The following is a 24,008-nucleotide window of genomic DNA, read 5'->3' on the forward strand; positions in this document are numbered from 1 at the left end:
TGGGAACACAGTGTTAAACATTTTAAAATGCTGCTGCTCCTTAACCATTTCAGCTACAAACATTTAAAACAACTTTAACATTTTCAAAACGTTATAAACTATACTAATTCAAACAAGTATAAACTAGCATATAATAACCTACCAACAATAATAGTAACTATTGAACCATTCAAGCTAGAGACACAAACCAACGTTGACATGTTCAGGCTATCCTATCCAATCTATCAATTTTTACATCAACCTACTTTTCCCAACTATAACCAGTCACTTCCATTACTACTGCAGTGACTACCACTACTATAACTTATTTCACAACTATAAAGACTTTAACACAAGCTAGCAAGAACACACATTTTCTTTAGGAAATTGAGTTTTTTTTTTTATTGTTATTTTCTCTTAGATTTGGCACAGTGATGTTTTTTGTTAGACTGATGTTCCAGCTCAACACACCAGTCCCCACTAAGGATGATGTCCTTGGTGCCGTTGACAAGCAACTGTATCGTCAATTCAACAATCAGACAGACACTCAAACCACCTTCCAGAATGGAACTTATATCAGTGAGTTCAATAAATTAGGCTTATATCATGAAGACATTTATTTACACTCTATAAACATTTTTATAGGTAAACATTCAACTGCTTCCACTAAGTAAATACTACTTGAATGTTTTCTAATGTTGAAACTCCTAAATTGTAGCAGTTCATTTTGTCTGTTGCTATGGTGACCATTGTTTTGTGTGCTCACAGAACTTACAGATACTTCATTTGCCGTTGATCTTGGTTTCAAAATAACCAATGTAACCATGGAGTCGCAAAGCAATAGCCTCACATTCACCAATGAGACCTACAGCCAGATACAGGATTCAATTAACAGCCTAGTAAGATACTTCTATACATAAGATACATCCATGGTCATGTTCAGGTCATGATAGTAATTGACAACTTGGTGTTTTGTCCCCTTTTAGCTTCATGATATTCTTTGTAAACCAAACGGCAAACAGTTTGACTTTCCCAAACCCAAATTCACGTAAGTACAACGTCATGTCCGTGAACCAACCCAGCTTTTTCAACTGCACTCTTTAGCATGTCTGCAGATGTCATACAGCTGCTGTTTGTACAGCTAAACAGGATGGAGGGAACATGTTCAACTCTCACACAAAACCAATTTTTACGTCCACAGTACTGTTGGAACTCAAATCAGGGCAGACGTGATGTATGTATACAAAAAAGAAGACATCAACCTCCCTAGTGCTTTTCTAGAGGAAGTCTTAAAAGTCTCAGGTATGCTGCTTTTGTTGCTATTTCTGTTTGTTATTACGGTGAGGTATCAAACACCATGTCAAATATGTGTAATACTCAATCTCAAAAAAACACTTTCACATCTATGGTACTGTATATGACATTTTACAAGTTTATAATCCCCCCTAAAATGTATTTTCATTTATATTCTAGGTCTCCTGCCAACCACTGTTGCCCCAACAACCACCACCACCACTGTGGCTTCTACTACGGCAATTAAAACTGCAGGTCCTACAACAACAACCACAACTGCTGCTCCTACAATGACTACAACTGCAGCATCTACAAGTACAACCACAATTGTACTTCCTACAACGACAACTGCAACTTTTACCTCAACTTCTATGGCTTCAGTGACATCAACAACTAGGTAAACAAGATCATTTAGTAGAATTGTTTTATGCAATTCAATTAACACTTTGTCAATCAAGGAACATTTGAAGCGAAGAACCATGTATATCCGTGCTTGTGTCGTTAACTACTGATATTTTCATAAAGCATTCAAAATGTCAGCCTTTCTTTAGAAAATCTCTTTGAGGACCTCAGTTGGTAGAAAGGCGCTATATAAAGCCAATCTATTGTTATTAGTGTGCTTGCTGAAGGCAAGACCACCATATTTCTTACATACTTCTTCTAATTATTTGATTAATTTAGCCCGCTCTAGCACTTAAACGCTTCAAGCTATGAAAACGGAAACAATTTAGATTACTTGAGGAATTTTTTTTGTTGCATTAATACCCTTAGTCGTACAACAAAATTTAAATCAGCTCCCAATGCATTTCAACACCAAACCAACATTGATATTTTCAGACTGACCCAACTTAGATTGCTTTTATTCAGCTTTTTTATACTATTTATACTTGTTGAACTATAACCATTTTAAGGTTGCATAAAAGCTCCATAAGCTTTAATGAGAAATATTTGGTTTCGCCACTTCTCTTGAACTATTTATGCTACAAAGACCAAACCAACGTTGAAATGTACAGACTGACCCATCTTAGATTGCTTGTCAAAAGCTCTACATTTTCTAAAACTTTTATAAACAGTAATTATATAATTTGCATAAATTAGAATAACACTTCATGGATTCAATGCCAATCATGGGAACACAGTGTTAAACATTTTAAAATGCTGCTGCTCCTTAACCATTTCAGCTACAAACATTTAAAACAACTTTAACATTTTCAAAACGTTATAAACTATACTAATTCAAACAAGTATAAACTAGCATATAATAACCTACCAACAATAATAGTAACTATTGAACCATTCAAGCTAGAGACACAAACCAACGTTGACATGTTCAGGCTATCCTATCCAATCTATCAATTTTTACATCAACCTACTTTTCCCAACTATAACCAGTCACTTCCATTACTACTGCAGTGACTACCACTACTATAACTTATTTCACAACTATAAAGACTTTAACACAAGCTAGCAAGAACACACATTTTCTTTAGGAAATTGACTTTTTTTTTAATTGTTATTTTCTCTTAGATTTGGCACAGTGATGTTTTTTGTTAGACTGATGTTCCAGCTCAACACACCAGTCCCCACTAAGGATGATGTCCTTGGTGCCGTTGACAAGCAACTGTATCGTCAATTCAACAATCAGACAGACACTCAAACCACCTTCCAGAATGGAACTTATATCAGTGAGTTCAATAAATTAGGCTTATATCATGAAGACATTTATTTCCACTCTATACCATTTTTTATAGGTAAACATTCAACTGCTTCCACTAAGTAAATACTACTTGAATGTTTTCTAATGTTGAAACTCCTAAATTGTAGCAGTTCATTTTGTCTGTTGCTATAGTGACCATTGTTTTGTGTGCTCACAGAACTTACAGATACTTCATTTGCCGTTGATCTTGGTTTCAAAATAACCAATGTAACCATGGAGTCGCAAAGCAATAGCCTCACATTCACCAATGAGACCTACAGCCAGATACAGGATTCAATTAACAGCCTAGTAAGATACTTCTATACATAAGATACATCCATGGTCATGTTCAGGTCATGATAGTAATTGACAACTTGGTGTTTTGTCCCCTTTTAGCTCCATGATATTCTTTGTAAACCAAACGGCAAACAGTTTGACTTTCCCAAACCCAAATTCACGTAAGTACAACGTCATGTCCGTGAACCAACCCAGCTTTCTCAACTGCACTCTTTAGCATGTCTGCAGATGTCATACAGCTGCTGTTTGTACAGCTAAACAGGATGGAGGGAACATGTTCAACTCTCACACAAAACCAATTTTTACGTCCACAGTACTGTTGGAACTCAAATAAGGGCAGACGTGATGTATGTATACAAAAAGGAAGACATCAACCTCCCTAGTGCTTTTCTAGAGGAAGTCTTAAAAGTCTCAGGTATGCTGCTTTTGTTGCTATTTCTGTTTGTTATTACGGTGAGGTATCAAACACCATGTCAAATATGTGTAATACACAATCTCAAAAAAACACTTTCACATCTATGGTACTGTATATGACATATTACAAGTTTATAATCCCCCCTAAAATGTATTTTCATTTATATTCTAGGTCTCCTGCCAACCACTGTTGCCCCAACAACCACCACCACCACTGTGGCTTCTACTACGGCAATTAAAACTGCAGGTCCTACAACAACAACCACAACTGCTGCTCCTACAATGACTACAACTGCAGCATCTACAAGTACAACCACAATTGTACTTCCTACAACGACAACTGCAACTTTTACCTCAACTTCTATGGCTTCAGTGACATCAACAACTAGGTAAACAAGATCATTTAGTAGAATTGTTTTATGCAATTCAATTAACACTTTGTCAATCAAGGAACATTTGAAGCGAAGAACCATGTATATCCGTGCTTGTGTCGTTAACTACTGATATTTTCATAAAGCATTCAAAATGTCAGCCTTTCTTTAGAAAATCTCTTTGAGGACCTCAGTTGGTAGAAAGGCGCTATATAAAGCCAATCTATTGTTATTAGTGTGCTTGCTGAAGGCAAGACCACCATATTTCTTACATACTTCTTCTAATTATTTGATTAATTTAGCCCGCTCTAGCACTTAAACGCTTCAAGCTATGAAAACGGAAACAATTTAGATTACTTGAGGAATTTTTTTTGTTGCATTAATACCCTTAGTCGTACAACAAAATTTAAATCAGCTCCCAATGCATTTCAACACCAAACCAACATTGATATTTTCAGACTGACCCAACTTAGATTGCTTTTATTCAGCTTTTTTATACTATTTATACTTGTTGAACTATAACCATTTTAAGGTTGCATAAAAGCTCCATAAGCTTTAATGAGAAATATTTGGTTTCGCCACTTCTCTTGAACTATTTATGCTACAAAGACCAAACCAACGTTGAAATGTACAGACTGACCCATCTTAGATTGCTTGTCAAAAGCTCTACATTTTCTAAAACTTTTATAAACAGTAATTATATAATTTGCATAAATTAGAATAACACTTCATGGATTCAATGCCAATCATGGGAACACAGTGTTAAACATTTTAAAATGCTGCTGCTCCTTAACCATTTCAGCTACAAACATTTAAAACAACTTTAACATTTTCAAAACGTTATAAACTATACTAATTCAAACAAGTATAAACTAGCATATAATAACCTACCAACAATAATAGTAACTATTGAACCATTCAAGCTAGAGACACAAACCAACGTTGACATGTTCAGGCTATCCTATCCAATCTATCAATTTTTACATCAACCTACTTTTCCCAACTATAACCAGTCACTTCCATTACTACTGCAGTGACTACCACTACTATAACTTATTTCACAACTATAAAGACTTTAACACAAGCTAGCAAGAACACACATTTTCTTTAGGAAATTGACTTTTTTTTTTAATTGTTATTTTCTCTTAGATTTGGCACAGTGATGTTTTTTGTTAGACTGATGTTCCAGCTCAACACACCAGTCCCCACTAAGGATGATGTCCTTGGTGCCGTTGACAAGCAACTGTATCGTCAATTCAACAATCAGACAGACACTCAAACCACCTTCCAGAATGGAACTTATATCAGTGAGTTCAATAAATTAGGCTTATATCATGAAGACATTTATTTCCACTCTATACCATTTTTTATAGGTAAACATTCAACTGCTTCCACTAAGTAAATACTACTTGAATGTTTTCTAATGTTGAAACTCCTAAATTGTAGCAGTTCATTTTGTCTGTTGCTATAGTGACCATTGTTTTGTGTGCTCACAGAACTTACAGATACTTCATTTGCCGTTGATCTTGGTTTCAAAATAACCAATGTAACCATGGAGTCGCAAAGCAATAGCCTCACGTTCACCAATGAGACCTACAGCCAGATACAGGATTCAATTAACAGCCTAGTAAGATACTTCTATACATAAGATACATCCATGGTCATGTTCAGGTCATGATAGTAATTGACAACTTGGTGTTTTGTCCCCTTTTAGCTCCATGATATTCTTTGTAAACCAAACGGCAAACAGTTTGACTTTCCCAAACCCAAATTCACGTAAGTACAACGTCATGTCCGTGAACCAACCCAGCTTTCTCAACTGCACTCTTTAGCATGTCTGCAGATGTCATACAGCTGCTGTTTGTACAGCTAAACAGGATGGAGGGAACATGTTCAACTCTCACACAAAACCAATTTTTACGTCCACAGTACTGTTGGAACTCAAATAAAGGCAGACGTGATGTATGTATACAAAAAGGAAGACATCAACCTCCCTAGTGCTTTTCTAGAGGAAGTCTTAAAAGTCTCAGGTATGCTGCTTTTGTTGCTATTTCTGTTTGTTATTACGGTGAGGTATCAAACACCATGTCAAATATGTGTAATACACAATCTCAAAAAAACACTTTCACATCTATGGTACTGTATATGACATATTACAAGTTTATAATCCCCCCTAAAATGTATTTTCATTTATATTCTAGGTCTCCTGCCAACCACTGTTGCCCCAACAACCACCACCACCACTGTGGCTTCTACTATGGCAATTAAAACTGCAGGTCCTACAACAACAACCACAACTGCTGCTCCTACAATGACTACAACTGCAGCATCTACAAGTACAACCACAATTGTACTTCCTACAACGACAACTGCAACTTTTACCTCAACTTCTATGGCTTCAGTGACATCAACAACTAGGTAAACAAGATCATTTAGTAGAATTGTTTTATGCAATTCAATTAACACTTTGTCAATCAAGGAACATTTGAAGCGAAGAACCATGTATATCCGTGCTTGTGTCGTTAACTACTGATATTTTCATAAAGCATTCAAAATGTCAGCCTTTCTTTAGAAAATCTCTTTGAGGACCTCAGTTGGTAGAAAGGCGCTATATAAAGCCAATCTATTGTTATTAGTGTGCTTGCTGAAGGCAAGACCACCATATTTCTTACATACTTCTTCTAATTATTTGATTAATTTAGCCCGCTCTAGCACTTAAACGCTTCAAGCTATGAAAACGGAAACAATTTAGATTACTTGAGGAATTTTTTGTTGTTGCATTAATACCCTTAGTCGTACAACAAAATTTAAATCAGCTCCCAATGCATTTCAACACCAAACCAACATTGATATTTTCAGACTGACCCAACTTAGATTGCTTTTATTCAGCTTTTTTATACTATTTATACTTGTTGAACTATAACCATTTTAAGGTTGCATAAAAGCTCCATAAGCTTTAATGAGAAATATTTGGTTTCGCCACTTCTCTTGAACTATTTATGCTACAAAGACCAAACCAACGTTGAAATGTACAGACTGACCCATCTTAGATTGCTTGTCAAAAGCTTCACATTTTCTAAAACTTTTATAAAAAGTAATTATATAATTTGCATAAATTAGAATAACACTTCATGGATTCAATGCCAATCATGGGAACACAGTGTTAAACATTTTAAAATGCTGCTGCTCCTTAACCATTTCAGCTACAAACATTTAAAACAACTTTAACATTTTCAAAACGTTATAAACTATACTAATTCAAACAAGTATAAACTAGCATATAATAACCTACCAACAATAATAGTAACTATTGAACCATTCAAGCTAGAGACACAAACCAACGTTGACATGTTCAGGCTATCCTATCCAATCTATCAATTTTTACATCAACCTACTTTTCCCAACTATAACCAGTCACTTCCATTACTACTGCAGTGACTACCACTACTATAACTTATTTCACAACTATAAAGACTTTAACACAAGCTAGCAAGAACACACATTTTCTTTAGGAAATTGACTTTTTTTTTTAATTGTTATTTTTCTCTTAGATTTGGCACAGTGATGTTTTTTGTTAGACTGATGTTCCAGCTCAACACACCAGTCCCCACTAAGGATGATGTCCTTGGTGCCGTTGACAAGCAACTGTATCGTCAATTCAACAATCAGACAGACACTCAAACCACCTTCCAGAATGGAACTTATATCAGTGAGTTCAATAAATTAGGCTTATATCATGAAGACATTTATTTCCACTCTTTACCATTTTTTATAGGTAAACATTCAACTGCTTCCACTAAGTAAATACTACTTGAATGTTTTCTAATGTTGAAACTCCTAAATTGTAGCAGTTCATTTTGTCTGTTGCTATAGTGACCATTGTTTTGTGTGCTCACAGAACTTACAGATACTTCATTTGCCGTTGATCTTGGTTTCAAAATAACCAATGTAACCATGGAGTCGCAAAGCAATAGCCTCACGTTCACCAATGAGACCTACAGCCAGATACAGGATTCAATTAACAGCCTAGTAAGATACTTCTATACATAAGATACATCCATGGTCATGTTCAGGTCATGATAGTAATTGACAACTTGGTGTTTTGTCCCCTTTTAGCTCCATGATATTCTTTGTAAACCAAACGGCAAACAGTTTGACTTTCCCAAACCCAAATTCACGTAAGTACAACGTCATGTCCGTGAACCAACCCAGCTTTCTCAACTGCACTCTTTAGCATGTCTGCAGATGTCATACAGCTGCTGTTTGTACAGCTAAACAGGATGGAGGGAACATGTTCAACTCTCACACAAAACCAATTTTTACGTCCACAGTACTGTTGGAACTCAAATAAAGGCAGACGTGATGTATGTATACAAAAAGGAAGACATCAACCTCCCTAGTGCTTTTCTAGAGGAAGTCTTAAAAGTCTCAGGTATGCTGCTTTTGTTGCTATTTCTGTTTGTTATTACGGTGAGGTATCAAACACCATGTCAAATATGTGTAATACACAATCTCAAAAAACACTTTCACATCTATGGTACTGTATATGACATATTACAAGTTTATAATCCCCCTAAAATGTATTTTCATTTATATTCTAGGTCTCCTGCCAACCACTGTTGCCCCAACAACCACCACCACCACTGTGGCTTCTACTACGGCAATTAAAACTGCAGGTCCTACAACAACAACCACAACTGCTGCTCCTACAATGACTACAACTGCAGCATCTACAAGTACAACCACAATTGTACTTCCTACAACGACAACTGCAACTTTTACCTCAACTTCTATGGCTTCAGTGACATCAACAACTAGGTAAACAAGATCATTTAGTAGAATTGTCTTATGCAATTCAAATAACACTTTGTCAATCAAGGAACATTTGAAGCGAAGAACCATGTATATCCGTGCTTGTGTCGTTAACTACTGATATTTTCATAAAGCATTCAAAATGTCAGCCTTTGTTTAGAAAATCTCTTTGAGGACCTCAGTTGGTAGAAAGGCGCTATATAAAGCCAATCTATTGTTATTAGTGTGCTTGCTGAAGGCAAGACCACCATATTTCTTACATACTTCTTCTAATTATTTGATTAATTTAGCCCGCTCTAGCACTTAAACGCTTCAAGCTATGAAAACGGAAACAATTTAGATTACTTGAGGAATTTTTTTGTTGCATTAATACCCTTAGTCGTACAACAAAATTTAAATCAGCTCCCAATGCATTTCAACACCAAACCAACATTGATATTTTCAGACTGACCCAACTTAGATTGCTTTTATTCAGCTTTTTTATACTATTTATACTTGTTGAACTATAACCATTTTAAGGTTGCATAAAAGCTCCATAAGCTTTAATGAGAAATATTTGGTTTCGCCACTTCTCTTGAACTATTTATGCTACAAAGACCAAACCAACGTTGAAATGTACAGACTGACCCATCTTAGATTGCTTGTCAAAAGCTTCACATTTTCTAAAACTTTTATAAACAGTAATTATATAATTTGCATAAATTAGAATAACACTTCATGGATTCAATGCCAATCATGGGAACACAGTGTTAAACATTTTAAAATGCTGCTGCTCCTTAACCATTTCAGCTACAAACATTTAAAACAACTTTAACATTTTCAAAACGTTATAAACTATACTAATTCAAACAAGTATAAACTAGCATATAATAACCTACCAACAATAATAGTAACTCTTGAACCATTCAAGCTAGAGACACAAACCAACATTGACATGTTCTGGCTATCCTATCCAATCTATCAATTTTTACATCAACCTACTTTTCCCAACTATAACCAGTCACTTCCATTACTACTGCAGTGACTACCACTACTATAACTTATTTCACAACTATAAAGACTTTAACACAAGCTAGCAAGAACACACATTTTATTTAGGAAATTGACTTTTTTTTAATTGTTATTTTCTCTTAGATTTGGCACAGTGATGTTTTTTGTTAGACTGATGTTCCAGCTCAACACACCAGTCCCCACTAAGGATGATGTCCTTGGTGCCGTTGACAAGCAACTGTATCGTCAATTCAACAATCAGACAGACACTCAAACCACCTTCCAGAATGGAACTTATATCAGTGAGTTCAATAAATTAGGCTTATATCATGAAGACATTTATTTCCACTCTATAAAATTTTTTATAGGTAAACATTCAACTGCTTCCACTAAGTAAATACTACTTGAATGTTTTCTAATGTTGAAACTCCTAAATTGTAGCAGTTCATTTTGTCTGTTGCTATAGTGACCATTGTTTTGTGTGCTCACAGAACTTACAGATACTTCATTTGCCATTGATCTTGGTTTCAAAATAACCAATGTAACCATGGAGTCGCAAAGCAATAGCCTCACATTCACCAATGAGACCTACAGCCAGATACAGGATTCAATTAACAGCCTAGTAAGATACTTCTATACATAAGATACATCCATGGTCATGTTCAGGTCATGATAGTAATTGACAACTTGGTGTTTTGTCCCCTTTTAGCTCCATGATATTCTTTGTAAACCAAACGGCAAACAGTTTGACTTTCCCAAACCCAAATTCACGTAAGTACAACGTCATGTCCGTGAACCAACCCAGCTTTTTCAACTGCACTCTTTAGCATGTCTGCAGATGTCATACAGCTGCTGTTTGTACAGCTAAACAGGATGGAGGGAACATGTTCAACTCTCACACAAAACCAATTTTTACGTCCACAGTACTGTTGGAACTCAAATCAGGGCAGACGTGATGTATGTATACAAAAAGGAAGACATCAACCTCCCTAGTGCTTTTCTAGAGGAAGTCTTAAAAGTCTCAGGTATGCTGCTTTTTTTGCTATTTCTGTTTGTTATTACGGTGAGGTATCAAACACCATTTCAAATATGTGAAATACTCAATCTCAAAAAAACACTTTCACATCTATGGTACTGTATATTACATTTTACAAGTTTATAATCCCCCCAAAATGTATTTTCATTTATATTCTAGGTCTCCTGCCAACCACTGTTGCCCCAACAACCACCACCACCACTGTGGCTTCTACTACGGCAATTAAAACTGCAGGTCCTACAACAACAACCACAACTGCTGCTCCTACAATGACTACAACTGCATCATCTACAAGTACAACCACAATTGTACTTCCTACAACGACAACTGCAACTTTTACCTCAACTTCTATGGCTTCAGTGACACCAACAACTAGGTAAACAAGATCATTTAGTAGAATTGTTTTATGCAATTCAATTAACACTTTGTCAATCAAGGAACATTTGAAGCGAAGAACCATGTATATCCGTGCTTGTGTCGTTAACTACTGATATTTTCATAAAGCATTCAAAATGTCAGCCTTTCTTTAGAAAATCTCTTTGAGGACCTCAGTTGGTAGAAAGGCGCTATATAAAGGCTCTTTGAGGACCTCAGTTGGTAGAAAGGCGCTATATAAAGCCAATCTATTGTTATTAATGTGCTTGCTGAAGGCAAGACCACCATATTTCTTACATACTTCTTCTAATTATTTGATTAATTTAGCCCGCTCTAGTACTTAAACGCTTCAAGCTATGAAAACGGAACCAATTTAGATTACTTGAGGAATTTTCTTTGTTGCATTAATACCCTTAGTACTACAACAATATTTAAATCAGCTCCCAATGCATTTCAACACCAAACCAACATTGATATTTTCAGACTGACCCAACTTAGATTGCTTTTATTCAGCTTTTTTATACTATTTATACTTGTTGAACTATAACCATTTTAAGGTTGCATAAAAGCTCCATAGGCTTTAATGAGAAATATTTGGTTTCGCCACTTCTCTTGACCTATTTATGCTACAAAGACCAAACCAACGTTGAAATGTACAGACTGACCCATCTTAGATTGCTTGTCAAAAGCTTCACATTTTCTAAAACTTGTATAAACTTTAATTATATAATATGCATAAATTAGAACAACAATTCATTGATTCAATGCCAATCATGGAAACACAGTGTTAAACATTTAAAATGATGCTGCTCCTTAACCATTTCAGCTACAAACATTTAAAACAACTTTAACATTTTCAAAACGTTATAAACTATACTAATTCAAACAAGTATAAACTAGCATATAATAACCTACCAACAATAATAGTAACTATTGAACCATTCAAGCTAGAGACACAAACCAACGTTTACATGTTCTGGCTATCCTATCCAATCTATCAATTTTTCCATCTGCCTACTTTTCCCAACTATAACCAGTCACTTCCATTACTACTGCAGTGACTACCACTACTATAACTTATTTCACAACCATAAATACCTTAAGACAAGCTAGCAAGAATACACATTTTCTTTAGGAAATTTACTTTTCTATTTATTATTATTTTCTCTTAGATTTGGAACAGTGGTGGTTTTTGTTAGACTGATGTTCCAGCTCAACACACCAGTGCCCACTGAGGATGATGTCCTTGGTGCCTTCAACAAGCAACTGTATCATCAATTCAACATTCAGACAAACACTCAAACCACCTTCCAGAATGGAACTTATATCAGTGAGTTCAACAAATTAGGCTTATATCATGAAGACATTTATTTCCACTCTATTACATTTTTTATAGATAAAAACATTCAACTGCTTCCGCTATGTAAATACTTCTTGAATGTTTTCTAATGTTGAAACTCCTAAATTGTAGCAATTCATTTTGTCTGTTGCTATAGTTACAATTATTTGTGTCCTCACAGAACTTACAGATACTTCATTTGCCGTTGATCTTGGTTTCAAAATAACCAATGTAACCATGGAGTCGCGAAGTAATAGAATCACATTCACCAGTGAGACCTACAGCCAGATACAGGATTCAATTAACAGCCTAGTAAGATACTTTTATACATAAGATACATCCATGGTCATGTTCAGGTCATGATAGTAATTGACAACTTGGTGTTTTCTCCCCTTTTAGCTCCGTGATATTCTTTGTAAACCAGACAGCAAACAGTTTGACTTTCCCAAACCCAACTTCACGTAAGTACAACGTCATGTCCGTGAACCAACCCAGCTTTCTCAACTCACTCTTTAGAATGTCTGCAGATGTCATACAGCTGCTGTTTGTACAGCTAAACAGGATGGAGGGAACATGTTCAACTCTCACACAAAACCCTTTTTTTTCCCACAGTACTCTTGGCACTCAAATCAGGGCAGACGTGATGTATGTATACAAAGAGGGAGAAATCAACCTCCCTAGTGCTATTCTAGAGGAAGTCTTAAAAGTCTCAGGTATGCTGCTTTTGTTGCTTTTTCTGTTTTTTTATTACAATGAGTTATCAAACATCATGTAAAATATGCGTAATACTCAATCTCAAAAAAACACGTTCACATCTGTGGTACTGTATTTGACATATTACAAGTTTATAATCACTCTTAAAATGTATTTTCATTGATATTCTAGGTCTCCTGACAACCACTGTTGCCCCAACAACTACCGGCACCACATCACTTTTTACTGTTTTGCTGACCACTCCTTTCAATACCACAAGTGGTGGAGGGTTTCCTGGCTGGGCTCTGGCCATTATCATCCCTTGTGGCATCGCTATCATTCTGGTACCCCTGTGGATCCTGCTATGTGTACGTATAGGCTTGTGTTCACTTGTGTACTGTGAAAATACTCTACAAAGTATATTATCAAATAAGCTGTTCAATCTCTGCAATGATATTGATTTAACATGTGAATCATACTTCCCCATCTTTGTTGTGCAGTGCATGCTGTGTGGCTGCTGTGCAGCTGTAAGGAGACGCTGGCACAGACGTAGATCTTACAATGTACAGTACACCACCAGAAACGGCCTCTTCTGAGGTGACAACACTAACATCTGTGGGCAACTGTCATCACAAGAACAGCCAATCATCTATATCTGCTAATCACGGGACTTTAATGCATGGAAAATCACTTGTGACTACACACCATTGCATCTGAGAAGATCAAGTGAGGACTTCCATATATTTTTATCATAAAAAGAAAATTGATAATAGGCCACATGTTTTTTGTGCAATGTACTACTTTTTATATAATTCATCTGGCTGTTAATCAACGTTTGAGGTGAGCTGAACAAAGTATGTTTATATATTTATTAACTATGTCATGTGTGGTTTCAAGCTGTGCTGTCCACTGACTAAAACAGTTATCACTTATTTATTTAATGTATAATAAGCTTCATTACAATATATTTTTTTGTTGTTTTGTTATTTCCTCTCTTGATTACCTATGAACTAATTTATTTTAAAATCTGCAATACATTACTTGTTTCTTCATCTTACAGTTTGACAAATGTAATAAAAATACTGTATGAATGGGTTTGACTGCATGGTGATTACAGACAGCACATCTACACATCAAAAGTAGTCCAAATTGTCCGACCTGGCACCTTAAAGATCTATGCAAACCTTATTAAAGACCCAGTGCAGTCAGAAATGTGATTTTCCTGTGTTTTGAATACAGTTCCTTCAGAATGTATTCACAAACCTTGACTTTTTCCACATTTTGTTGTGTTACAGCCTGAATTTGAAATGGATTCAATTTAGATTTTGTGACACTGGCCTACACATAATACCCGATAATGTCAGTGGTATTATGTTTTTAACATTTTTTACAAATTATTTAAAAAAGTAAATAAGTATTCAACCCCTTTGTTATGGCAAGCTTAAATAAGTTCACATAACAAGTCACATAATAAGTTGCATGGACTCTGTGTGCAACAATAGTATTTTGGAATGACTACCTCATCTCTGTACCCCACACATACAATTATCTGTAAGGTCCCTCAGTCGAGCAGTGAATTTCAAACACAGATTCAACCACAAAGACCAGGGAGGTTTTCAAATACCTCGCAAAGAAGGGCACCTATTGGTAGATACAAATAAAATAAAAAATAAGCAGACATTGAATAGCCCTTTGAGCATGGTTAAGTTATCAATTACACTTTATATGGTGTATCAATGCTGCACCCAGTCATTACAAAGATATGGGCATCCTTCCTAACTCAGTTGCCAGAGAGGAAGGAAACCGCTTAGGAATTTCACCATGAGGCCAATGGTGACTTTAAAACAGTTACAAAGTTTAATGGCTGTGATAGGAGAAAACATAGGATGGACCAACAACATTGTACTTACTCCACAATACTAACTGAACTTGTGATGAGGTGGTGTTGAAGGAGTCAGGCGCAGGAGGCTAAATCACAGAATAACAGCCTTCAATCCGCAAAAATACAGGGTTACACAGAAATGCGTCAAACACACCCCAGGGCACAAAACAGGTGCACTGGAAAATACAAGGCACACGGGAAAATACTCCCGTCGAACAAAATACACGTGCTCCACCGAGCTTAACTAACCTTCACAATAAACAATCACCCACAAGGACAAGGGGGCAGAGGGAACACTTATACACAGACTAATTAGGGGATTAGAACCAGGTGTGTGTGATAACTAGACAAGACAATTGTGGTGATGATTGGGGCGGCAGTGGTTAGTACTCCGGTGACGAAGAACGCCGAAGCCTGCCCGAACAAGGAGGGGAGGCAGTCTCGGTCGACGCCCAGCTCCAGCAGCGCGCCGACCCCGGCTTTGGGGACTGCCAGGAGGACGCGGAGCAGGGCGAGCCGGATGGCGACGGTGGAAATCCCGCAACAGGGAGGGATCGAGGACCGGGACCCAGCACCGTTCCTCCGGACCGTACCCCTCCCACTCCACGAGGTACTGAAGGCCCCCCACCCGACGCCTCGAATCCAGGATGGCACGGACAGAGTATGCCGGGGTCCCCTCGATGTCCAGAGGAGGTAGAGGAACCTCCCGCACCTCAGACTCCTGGAGTGGACCAACCACCACCGGCCTGAGGAGAGACACATGAAACAAGGGGTTAATACGGTAATCAGGGGGAAGTAACAACCTATACGTAACCTTGTTGATTCTCCTCAGGACTTTGAACGGCCCCACAAACCGCGGGCTCAGCTTCCGGCAGGGCAGGCGGAGGGGCAGATTCCGGGTCGAGAGCCAGACCCAATCCCCCGATACGAAGACCGGGGCCTCACTGCGGTGACGGTCAGCGTTGGCCTTCTGACAACGCACGGCGCGCTGGAGATGAACGTGGGCAGCGTCCCACGTTTCCTCCGCGCGCTGAAACCAGTCATCCACCGCAGGAGCCTCGGTCTGGCTCTGGTGCCATGGTGCCAGAACCGGTTGGTAACCTAAAACACATTGGAATGGTGTTAGGTTAGTAGAGGAGTGGCGGAGAGAGTTATGGGCATATTCTGCCCATGGCAAGAACACCGACCCCTGCATTGATTCAATCACTGAAGGAATGAGGGGGAGAGGATAACTTAATCTTATCGTCTCCCTGTTCAGTGGTCGATAATCAATGCATGGGCGCAGCCCTCTGTCCTTCTTCTTCACAAAGAAGAAACTCGAGGAGGCGGGTGAAGTGGAGGGACGTATATACCCCTGGCGCAGGGACTCTGTGACATATGTTTCCATAGCCACTGTTTCAGCCTGTGACAGGGGGTATATATGACTCCTGGGAGGTACATCGTCTACCCGTAGGTTTATCGCGCAATCCCCCGCCCGATGAGGTGGGAATTTAGTCGCCTGCGTTTTAGAGAACGCTTGCGCCAGATCGAGGTATTCAGGGGGAATGTGCACGGTGGAGGTACCAACGGAAACATCTAGACACCTACCCTGACACTCTCGTGAGAGCCCTCTGTGGCCATGAGAAGGTGGGGTTGTGGAGTGCTAGCCACAGGATACCTAATACCACAGGGAAAGCAGGAGATTCAATAATCGAAAAAATTACCTGCTCACAATGAGTCTCCTGGGTGATCATGGTGACTGGTATCGTGACCTCCGTAACAAACCCGGACCCTATTGGTCGACTATCGAGTGCTCTGATGGGGAGTGAAATGGATAGGGGAACCAATGAAATGCCTTGATGGCATGTGAATGCCCTGTCCATAAAGTTCCCAGCTGCGCTGAATCGACTAGCGCCTTACACTGGGGAACTACCATGTGATCGGGAAAGTGGATAGGTAGGGTACAGTGCGCATCAGAGGGCTCTGAACAAGTGTGGGTGTTCGATCCCTGGGGTGATGCGTGAGTGCCCTGCCTGCCGCCTCCAGGCCCAAAAGAACGTTGACTATGACGTGTGGTGTACTGTCCCTTCATGCCACCAGAGTGGCACTGTCGCTGTCCTCCTCCGCTCTCTCGGCTGGCGGCTCCACCCAGCTCTATCTGCTCGGGATCAGAGTCGTCTGGGGTGGAAACGGGCAGACCCCTACCAGGACGTCCTCTGGCTGCCAGCAGGTTGTCCAACCGAATGGCCATGTCCACCAGTTTATTAAAGGACAACATGGTGTCCCGGCAGGCTAGCTCCCATCAGATGTCCTCCCGCAGATAGCACCGGAATTGGTCGATCAAGGCCCGCTCGTTCCACCCGAGCTGCCAGGGTCCGAAACTCCAAGGCGAAATCCTGCGCGGTCCTCGTGATCGAAGACCGCCCAAAAGAGGCGAGCAAACTCCCTGTAGTCCTCCAATGCGGCTCCTCCTTCGTTCCACACCGCGTTGGCCCACTCCAGGGCTTTCCCACAGAGGCAGGAAACGAGGACGGACACCTTCTCCTGCGCCGATGGTTCCGGCCTGATGCTGGCGAAGTAAAGCTCCAATTGGAGGAGGAATCCCTGGCACAGCGCCACTGTCCCATCAAATGCCCGTGGTCGGGATATCTGGCACACAGGATAATACTCCCGTCGAACAAAATATATGAGCTCCACAGAGCTTCACTAACCTTCACAATAAACAATCACCCACAAGGACAAGGGGGCAGAGGGAACACACAGACTAATTAGGGGATTAGAACCAGGTGTGTGTGATAACGAGACAAGACAGTGGTTAGTACTCCGGTGACGACGAACGCCGAAGCCTGCCCGAACAAGGAGGGGAGGCAGCCTCGGCCGAAGTCGTGACAGAACTGACAGAGTGAAAAGAAGGATGCCTGTATATAATACAAATATTCCAAAACTTCTTGTCCTGAATACAAGGTGTTATGTTTGGTGCAAATCCAATACAATACATTACTGAGTACCACTCTCCATATTTAAACCAAAAAGGGTGGCTATTTGATTAATCTAAAACATAAGATATATTTTGATTTGTTTAACACTTTTTTGGTTACTAAATGATTCCATGTGTTATTTCATAGTTTTGATGTCTCCACTATTATTCTACAATGTAGAAAATAGTAAAAATAAAGAAAAACCCTTGAATGAGTAGGTGTGTCCAAACTTTTGACTTGTAATGTAAATGTTTTATTTAATGTAATGTCTTATGTTGTTCTTGTCTATTACTGTTCTGTACTTTGTCATGTATTTCTATGTTTTATGTGGACCCCAGGAAGAGTAGCTTCTGAATGTGCAGTAGCTAATGGGGATCCTTATAAACTAAACCAAGAAGACTGTGAATGTTCCTGAGTGGCCGAGTTACAGTTTTGACTTAAATCTGCTTGAAAATCCATGGCAAGATCTGAAAATGGTTGTCTAGCAATTATCAACAACACATTTGACAGAGCTAGAAGAATTTTGAAAATAATCATGGGCAAATGTTGCACAATCCAGGTGTGGAAAGATCTTAGATTTACCCAAGACTCACAGCTGTAATCACTGCTGGCAAAGGTGATTCTAATGTATTGACTCAGTGGGTTGAATACTTATGTAATCAAGATAAATTAGTGTTTTATTTTTCATATTTTATTTTACAAATGTTAGAATTTTTCTTCCACTTTTACCATATAGAGTAGATATTTGACAAGAAATGTAAATTAAATCCATTTTAATCCCAACATGTAACACAACAAAATGTGGAAAAGTCAAGGGGTGTTAATAGTTTCTGAAGGCACTGTATATTTAAACACTATGAGGTTGAAATGCAAAGAAAACGATATCTCTAGCTTAAATTGACATATTTTGATGGCCATTATTTTGTAATGTAACTTATATTGACGCAGTGACTCTATGGTTAACTATTTAGCAGTCTTATAGCTTGGGGGTAGAAGCTGTTCAGGGTCCGGTTGGCTGCAGACTTTGTGCATCGGTACCGCTTGCCATCAGGTAGAAAATAAAATAGTCTATGACTTGGGTGGCTGGAATCTTTGACCATTTTTAGGGCTAGATGGAAGGGAGCTCGGCCCCAGTGATGTACTGGGCCGTACCCACTACCCTTTGAAGCGCCTTGTTGTCGGATGCCAAGCAGGTGCCATACTAAACGGTGATGCAGCCAGTCAAAATGCTCTCAATGGTGCAGCTGTAGAACTTTTTGAGGATCTGAGGGCATATGCCAAATCTTTTCAGCCTTTTGAGGCGGAAGAGGCATTGCTGTGCCATCTTCACGACTGTATTGGTGAAGACAAACAATGTATACGAAATGCTTCAGTCTGGTTTTAGACCCCATCATAGCACTGAGACTGCACTTGTGAAGGTGGTAAATGACCTTTTAATGGCGTCAGACCGAGGCTCTGCATCTGTCCTCGTGCTACTAGACCTTAGTGCTGCCTTTGACACCATCGATCACCACATTCTTTTGGAGAGACTGGAAACCCAAATTGGTCTACACGGACAAGTTCTGGCCTGGTTTAGATCCTACCTGTCGGAAAGATATCAGTTTGTCTCTGTGAATGGTCTGTCCTCCGACAAATCAACTGTACATTTCGGGTGTTCCTCAAGGTTCCGTTTTAGGACCACTATTGTTTTTCACTATATATTTTACCTCTTGGGGATGTTATTCGAAAACATAATGTTAACTTTCACTGCTATGCGGATGACACACAGCTGTACATTTCAATGAAGCATGGTGAAGCCCCAAAATTGCCCTCGCTAGAAGCCTGTGTTTCAGACATAAGGAAGTGGATGGCTGAAAACTTTTTACTTTAAACTCGGACAAAACAGAGATGCTTGTTCTAGGTCCCAAGAAACAAAGAGATCTTCTGTTAAATCTGACAATTCATCTTGATGGTTGTAAAGTCGTCTCAAATAAAACTGTGAAGGACCTAGGCGTTACTCTTGACCCTGATCTCTCTTTTGACGAACATATCAAGACTGTTTCAAGGACAGCTTTTTTCCATCTACGTAACATTGCAAAAATCAGAAATTTTCTGTCCAAAAATGATGCAGAAAAATTAATCCATGCATTTGTTACTTCTAGATTAGACTACTGCAATGCTCTATTTTCCGGCTACCGGATAAAGCACTAAATAAACTTCAGTTAGTGCTAAATACGGCTGCTAGAATCCTGACTAGAACCAAGAAATTTGATCATATTACTCCAGTGCTAGCTTCCCTACACTGGCTTCCTGTTAAGGCAAGGGCTGATTTCAAGGTTTTACTGTTAACCTATAAAGCGTTACATGGGCTTGCTCCTACCTATCTTTCCGAGTTGGTCCTGCCGTACATACCAATACGTACGCTACGGTCACAAGACGCAGGCCTCCTAATTGTCCCTAGAATTTCTAAGCAAACAGCGGGAGGCAGGGCTTTCTCCTATAGATCTCCATTTTTATGGAACAGTCTGCCTACCCATGTGAGAGACGCAGACTCGGTCTCAACCTTTAAGTCTTTACTGAAGACTTATCTCTTCAGTAGGTCATATGATTGAGTGTAGTCTGGCCCAGGAGTGTGAAGGTGAACGGAAAGGCTGGAGCAACGAACAGCCCTTGCTGTCTCTGCCGGGCCGGTTCCCCTCTCCACTGGGGTTCTCTGCCTCTAACCCTGTTGCAGGGGCTGAGTCACTGGCTTGCTGGTGCTCTTTCATGCCGTCCCTGGGAGGGGTGCGTCACTTGAGTGGGTTGAGTTACTGACGTGATCTTCCTGTCTGGGTTGGCGCCCCCCTTGGTTTGTGCTGTGGTGGAGACCTCTGTGGGCTATACTCGGCCTTGTCTCAGGATTGTAAGTTGGTGGTTGGGGATATCCCTCTAGTGGTGCGGGGGCTGTGCTTTGGCGGAGTGGGTGGGGTTATATCCTTCCTGTTTGGCCCTGTCCGGGGTTTCTTCGGATGGGGCCACAGTGTCTCCGGACCGCTCCTGTCTCAGCCTCCAGTATTTATGCTGCAGTAGTTTATGTGTCGGGGGGCTGGGGTTAGTTGGTTATACCTGGAGTACTTCTCCTGTCTTATCCAGTGTCCTGTGTGAATTTAAGTATGTCTCTCTCTAATTCTCTCGTTCTCTCTTTCTCTCTGAGAACCTGAGCCCTAGGACCATACGTCAGGACTACCGGGCATGATGACACCTTGCTGTCCCCAGTCCGCCTGGCCTTGCTGCTATTCCAGTTTCAACTGTTCTGCCTGCGGCTACGAAACCCCTACCTGTCCCAGACCTGCTGTTTTCAACTCTAAATGATCGGCTATGAAAAGCCAACTGAGAGACCTGAGCCCTAGGACCATACGTCGGGACTACCGGCCGTGGTGACTCCTTGCTGTCCCCAGTCCGCCTGGCCTTGCTGCTATTCCAGTTTAAACTGTTCTGCCTGCGGTTATGGAACCCCTACCTGTCCCAGACCTGCTGTTTTAAACTCTAATGATCGGCTATGAAAAGCCAACTGAGATTTATTCCTGATTATTATTTGACCATGCTTGTCACTTATGAACATTTTTGAACATCTTGGCATGGTTCTGTTATAATCTCCACCCGGCACAGCCAGAAGAGGACTGGCCACCCCTCATAGCCTGGTTCCTCTCTAGGTTTCTTCCTAGGTTTTGCCTTTCTAGGGAGTTTTTCCTAGCCACCGTGCTTCTACACCTGCATTACTAGCTGTTTGGGGTTTTAGGCTGGGTTTCTGTACAGCACTTCGAGATATTAGCTGATGTAAGAAGGGCTATATAAAATAAAATTGATTGATTGATTGATTGTGGACCATGTTAATTCTTTAGCGATTTGGACACTGAGTAACTTGAAGCTCTCGACCTGCTCCACTACAGCCCTGTCGATGTGGATGGGGGCATGCTCGGCCCTCCGTTTCCTGTAGTCCACGATCAGCACCTTTGTCTAGCTGACGTTGAGGGAGAGGTTGTTGTCCTGGCACCACACTGCCAAATCACTGACCTCCTCTTTATAGGCAGTCTCATCGTCTTCAGTGATCAGGTACTACTTGCTAAAAAATATACAAAAAGGACCGAGGTAAGAATCTCTTTAAAGTAAAAAAACTGTGGCTCTGCCACTTGGTAAATAGCTGAAAGACGAGGGAAATGTAACCCCTCTCATAGACATTTCGTCTAGTGCAAGGACTGACAGTCCAAAGATGAAAATGATAGTTTTAACTGGTTTAAGCTATCAATTATTTACAAACAATGGAGTAAAACAGGGTTCATTTGATTGATGTCAAGGCCCGTCTGAAGTATTGCAGAATTTTTATAACAATTGATGCAAAACTATATCATAATATATCTTATGATATAGTTTTGCATATATACAGTGGGGGAAAAAAGTATTTAGTCAGCCACCAATTGTGCAAGTTCTCCCACTTAAAAAGATGAGAGAGGCCTGTAATTTTCATCATAGGTACACGTCAACTATGACAGAGAAATTGAGAAAAAGAAATCCAGAAAATCACATTGTAGGATTTTTTATGAATTTATTTGCAAATTATGGTGGAAAATAAGTATTTGGTCACCTACAAACAAGCAATATTTCTGGCTCTCACAGACCTGTATCTTCTTCTTTAAGAGGCTCCTCTGTCCTCCACTCTTTACCTGTATTAATGGCACCTGTTTGAACTTGTTATCAGTATAAAAGACACCTGTCCACAACTTCAAACAGTCACACTCCAAACTCCACTATGGCCAAGACCAAAGAGCTGTCAAAGGACACCAGAAACAAAATTGTAGACCTGCACCAGGCTGGGAAGACTGAATCTGCAATAGGTAAGCAGCTTGGTTTGAAGAAATCAACTGTGGGAGCAATTATTAGGAAATGGAAGACATACAAGACCACTGATAATCTCCCTCGATCTGGGGCTCCACGCAAGATCTCACCCTGTGGGGTCAAAATGATCACAAGAACGGTGAGCAAAAATCCCAGAACCACACGGGGGACCTAGTGAATGACCTGCAGAGAGCTGGGACCAAAGTAACAAAGCCTACCATCAGTAACACACTACGCCGCCAGGGACTCAAATCCTGCAGTGGCAGACGTGTCCCCCTGCTTAAGCCAGTACATGTCCAGGTCCGTCTGAAGTTTGCTAGAGTGCATTTGGATGATCCAGAAGAGGATTGGGAGAATGTCATATGGTCAGATGAAACCAAAATAGAACTTTTTTGGTAAAAACTCAACTCGTCGTGTTTGGAGGACAAAGAATGCTGAGTTGCATCCAAAGAACACCATACCTACTGTGAAGCATGGGGGTGGAAACATCATGCTTTGGGGCTGTTTTTCTGCAAAGGGACCAGGACGACTGATCCATGTAAAGGAAAGAATGAATGGGGCCATGTATCGTGAGATTTTGAGTGAAAACCTCCTTCCATCAGCAAGGGCATTGAAGATGAAACGTGGCTGGGTCTTTCAGCATGACAATGATCCCAAACACACCGCCCGGGCAACGAAGTAGTGGCTTCGTAAGAAGCATTTCAAGGTCCTGGAGTGGCCTAGCCAGTCTCCGGATCTCAACCCCATAGAAAATCTTTGGAGGGAGTTGAAAGTCTGTGTTGCCCAGCGACAGCCCCAAAACATCACTGCTCTAGAGGACATCTGCATGGAGGAATGGGCCAAAATACCAGCAACAGTGTGTGAAAACCTTGTGAAGACTTACAGAAAACGTTTGACCTGTGTCATTGCCAACAAAGGGTATATAACAAAGTATTGAGAAACTTTTGTTATTGACCAAATACTTATTTTCCACCATAATTTGCAAATAAATTCATAAAAAATCCTACAATGTGATTTTCTGGA

General features: G+C 39.8%; 3 long non-coding RNA genes across 3 annotated transcripts; all 3 read left to right on the forward strand.

Moving 5' to 3' along the window:
• The first annotated feature begins 1,229 nt into the window (after nucleotides 1–1,229).
• Nucleotides 1,230–2,882, forward strand: LOC123486108. Its single transcript, XR_006659247.1, has 3 exons — nucleotides 1,230–1,281; nucleotides 1,453–1,669; nucleotides 2,800–2,882. It is a non-coding gene; the product is annotated as an uncharacterized LOC123486108 (long non-coding RNA).
• A 719-nt stretch (nucleotides 2,883–3,601) lies between these two features.
• LOC123486107 lies at nucleotides 3,602–5,282 on the forward strand. Its single transcript, XR_006659246.1, has 3 exons — nucleotides 3,602–3,680; nucleotides 3,852–4,068; nucleotides 5,200–5,282. It is a non-coding gene; the product is annotated as an uncharacterized LOC123486107 (long non-coding RNA).
• A 3,121-nt stretch (nucleotides 5,283–8,403) lies between these two features.
• On the forward strand, nucleotides 8,404–10,079 carry LOC121561105. Its single transcript, XR_005999136.2, has 3 exons — nucleotides 8,404–8,482; nucleotides 8,652–8,868; nucleotides 9,997–10,079. It is a non-coding gene; the product is annotated as an uncharacterized LOC121561105 (long non-coding RNA).
• The last annotated feature ends 13,929 nt before the right edge of the window (nucleotides 10,080–24,008 follow it).

This window comes from Coregonus clupeaformis, unplaced genomic scaffold (assembly GCF_020615455.1).
Source record: "Coregonus clupeaformis isolate EN_2021a unplaced genomic scaffold, ASM2061545v1 scaf1004, whole genome shotgun sequence".
Lineage (NCBI taxonomy): Eukaryota > Metazoa > Chordata > Actinopteri > Salmoniformes > Salmonidae > Coregonus > Coregonus clupeaformis.